The sequence below is a fragment of the Myotis brandtii genome, unplaced genomic scaffold (genome assembly GCF_000412655.1).
Source record: "Myotis brandtii unplaced genomic scaffold, ASM41265v1 scaffold64, whole genome shotgun sequence".
NCBI lineage: Eukaryota > Metazoa > Chordata > Mammalia > Chiroptera > Vespertilionidae > Myotis > Myotis brandtii.
The window spans coordinates 3,630,888-3,635,118 of record NW_005370460.1 but is presented as its reverse complement, the minus strand read 5'-3'; positions in this window follow the sequence as shown (position 1 = coordinate 3,635,118).

Genomic DNA, 4,231 nt, shown 5'->3' with positions numbered 1-4,231 from the left:
TGTTGGTGCCATGTGCTTGGCACAGAGGGAGGGGGCGGGGGGGGGGAGAAGGGTTGAGGGGGGAGACCCTGGCCCCGCTGGGGGGAAGACAGCGGTTGGCAAACTCATTAGTCAACAGAGCCAAATATCAACAATACGATTGAAATTTCTTTTGAGAGCCAAATTTTTTCAACTTAAACTATATAGGTAGGTACATTGTTATTAATTAGGGTACTCCTAAGGCTTAGGAAGAGCCACACTCAAGGGGCCAGAGAGCCGCAGTTTGCCGACCACGGGGCTAGGAAATGCGAGCTTCGGGCTCCAGCAGGGGCTCGGAGCTCACCAGCAGTCACCTGCTTCTCTGTTCAGTGCGTGCACCCAGGAGGTGACGTCCTCAGTGTGAAGCTGGAACGGGGAGGGGCAGCTGGGGAGGCCGGTGCCCACAGTCTCTCCTCCTCCAAAACCTCACAAACGTCTTTCACTCGGTTTATCGGCTCCTAACAAGCGAAGGCCAGACTGGGCGTGGCTGGAGGAGGCGGTGGAGAGGGCGGCTGCAGTGACGTGCGAGGATGAGAGTCCCAGCGATGAGAGACCGACCGGGCAGAGGAGGGGGCGGCCGAGGAGGGGGCAGTTTAAAGATGTGACCTTCCACGTGTCTGAATCCAGAGGCGCACGCATCAGGCTTTGCAGGACCCGGCTATGGTTTCCTCCGGTCTAAGCTAAGCCGATTGTGACAAGGCCCTCCCCTCCCCATCCTGCTGATTCCAACAGATGGCCGAGGCGCATCCTCTTTCTCACCAGCAGATGGCAGCACCCGCTGTTTGCCGCGGCCGCCACCCCAGGAAGAGTCAACCTCTCTTAAGCTTCTGTCTTCAGACCCAGGGCCTCAGCTTGAGCTCTGGGAGGCACTCCAGCTGCCACAGCCCCACCCTCATCCCTACGGGAAGCTTCCAGCGTCAGGTTCTCAGGGGCATCACTGGAGCAGGCAGATTCTGGCTAGAATTCTTTATAGGGGAAGGCAGATAATCCACGAAGGTTTCAGGAGCGGAGAGGAATGGAGAAGCGGTGATCTTTTTTCCCTCTAACATGAGTCCTCCACCTCTCCTCCACTGACCTAGGAGCTCCTGGAGGGCAGGCTCCAGCACTATGCCAAGTAAGTGCTCAGAAAGTGTGAGGAATTAATGAGCCTATTGAATAACACTTTCTTTTTTAAAGATTTTTTTATTGATTTCAGAGAGAAAGGGAGAGGGAGAGAGAAACATCAATGATGAGAGAGAATCATTGATCGGCTGCCTCCCGCACGCCCGACACTGGGGATCAAGCTCGCAACCAAGGCATGTGCCCCGACCGGGAATCGAACCTGACCTCCTGGTTCATAGGTCGATGCTCAACCACTGAGCCATGCCGGCTGGGCAAAGAACACTTTCAATTGATTGAGTTAATTCTTACAGGAACCCTTAGAAGTAGGAACCTAATATTTATCGAGTGAGTAAACTATATGGACCCTCCTGGAGGTCAACAAAAATTCCTTAACACCAGTGGTGGTAGGGCTACAATGCTGAGCAAGGAACACGCTGCGTGGTGGTCACAGGCGTGGGCCTGGGACCTCACTGGATTGGGTCACCACACTGCAGTGGCCAGCTGTGTGTCCTCGGGCAAGGTATTCAGCTGCTTTGTGTCTCGGTTCCCTTGTTTATAAAATGGGGATGATAACAATATCCACCTCATAAGGTTGACACGAGTTAATTCAGGTAAAGAACTCCAACTTCTGCTGAGGAAACAAACAAGCAATAAAAATACAGACTCTAAAAGGTACTGCTGGAGAACAAATCAGAGAGACATGCACCTTAACGTGGCTTTAGAAAGCTTCCTGGAAGGGGAAATAAAACCCAGCCAGGTGAAAACTTTCCAGGTCGGGGCCTGGAGAAGTTTGGGGGGCCATGGAGAGCCTGGGTCTCCCACCTGGTCTGGTCGGGGTTCGGAGGGGGAGGAGGTGTGTGAGTGATGACGGGCTGGGTAGGATCTGGGTGACTAGAGCCTGTTGGCCAGGTGGCGACAGGGCTGGGACCTTAACCTGCCAGCAACAGAGGAGTCACCGGGCATGTCTTTTATGGAGGATGTGCATGGACCAGGCTTCTCTTAGAAAAACCTCCCCTTTGTGGAAAATGACTGGAAGAGGGCTGGGCCCAGGTGCAGGCTGGGAGATGGTTGCTGCTGCGAGCCTGGGACCAGGGTGGCCTGTGTGGAGATAGAGTTCGGCGCTTTGGTCTGAAAGATAGTGGAGGAGGTGGAACATATGGAAATCAGAGACTGGCTTCTGAAGGAGGATGCTCAGAAGTAACAAAGACATGGAGAGAGGCCGGTCAACAAAGACAGAACTGTACCAAGCACCTGCTAAATGGATGATCACATCCCCTCCCCTTTCCCTATGCCAACCCACCCCAGCCTTGCAGCCCAGCTCCCCCCAACCCCCACCCCCCGACCACTCGCTGCTGCTCACGATTCTCAAGCCCCTGCCACCCTTTCGACCTGCCCAGGCCCTTTAATGTTCTCCTAATTCCACTCAGATCCTTCCGGTCATCGTCATTCCCACCCAGGTCCCATCTCTGAGCTCTGCAGTATCCACATAATTAATTCACCTCGGTTTCAGATTTGCACCCTCCACCAGCTGGCAGGGTGAGCTTGCTAACAGGCAACCCCGCACTGGTCACTCCTCCACTTAAAATCCTCTTGGCCTTCCCGCCATCCCAGCTTCCCAGCCCGGAATGTGAGGCTCCCGCCGTGTCCAATGCCCGACCACATGCCTCACTCTCTCTCACCCCGAACCTGTGGCTGGTCCCTCCAGCTGGCAGGGTCTTTACCAGAGTCTTCTGGTTCCTCCCAACCAGCTTTCAAATGATCCTTCTCCCTGAAAGCCACAGGGTCTGGCTCATCGTCCACCCTGCTACTGCCCAGCCGCTGTCCTTCCCCGCCTGCTGCTCTCACGGGACCCCTGGCCCAGTTTGTTTGGGGCTGTCTCCTCTCTGAGCTCCTCAAGGGCAGGATTCTGCTCCCGCAGCCTGTCTCCCCAGCACGTGGCAGGGCCAAGCGTTCCCAGGCCTCAGCATGCTCTGTCTTGTTCGCAGTGGGGCCCGGCAGCAACGAATATGCCGAGTGAGCAAGCAATGGAGTGTGTGCTCTCCACCCCCCAGAAAGCCGCAGTCACCGGGACCACCCTTGTGAGGTGTCCCGCTCCCACCCCCTGCGCCCCCATAGCGAGAGAGAAGGGGTGTGCGGGATTCTGTAGGTGCGTGTAACCTGGCACACCCATCCAGAGGCTGCCAACCCCTGCACACCACTCCAGCGCCGCCTGACAGAACTGCCGGTGACAAGGAACCTCCCGTCAATCTACACGCCACTGCTGGCTTCGAGGTGTGCTTAGTGGGACTGAGGCTCCAAACTTTGCATCTGCTTTTACTTTAATTGATATCAATTGTAATGGCTGTGGGTGGCCCGTGCAGGAATGACTGCAATCACCTTAAAATGCCACCGCAGAGCCACTGAAGGTTGGACAGGGTCATTGCTATAGTAGAAGGTAAGACCAGCTTGGAGCGGAGGGGAGATTGTAATACATCAGGAAGCGTATCCGGCCAGATAAGCTAAACCACTTCTGAATCGGCATTTCTCCAACTGACGTGATTCCGGGGCGCCTAACTGGTGCTGGACACAAGTTCCATGTTCATCGACGCCTCCTCGCCCTGCGGAGAGCTGCTCCCGTTGCCCGGGCCTTTGTGTCCACAGGAAGGGACCCGTTCCAGTGAGGCTAGCGCCATCCTGGGCCAGGGAGGGGGCCGCGGGAGGCTGGAAGAGCCACCCTACAGGCTGGGATTGAAATGGACATGAAACTCACAGCAGGAACCCAGCATCCCATTCTCTTGTGGGATTTTTAGAGGACGTGGACCGAAGCCCTTCACTGCCAGCCAAGTAGTTCTGCTCCGAAGTTACTTGCTTCTCCCCGTGGGCTTGTCCTCTGCTGCTCCACCTCAGCGAGCCAACATGAAATCATGAGCTCGGCCTCCCTCCCAGAGCCCGCGTGTCCTGAGGCGCCCTGTGTCAGAGGGGCCGGGGCTCCTCTTCCTGGGCTCAGAGAGCGTGGGGCCCTCTGGCTGCCTCACCCGTGGGTTGCCCGTGGGTTCCGCGGCGGAGGTTGTACATTCTTGGAGACCAAATCCTGGAACCAGCTCTCAGAAACAACACCCTGCGTCTGCGCCCG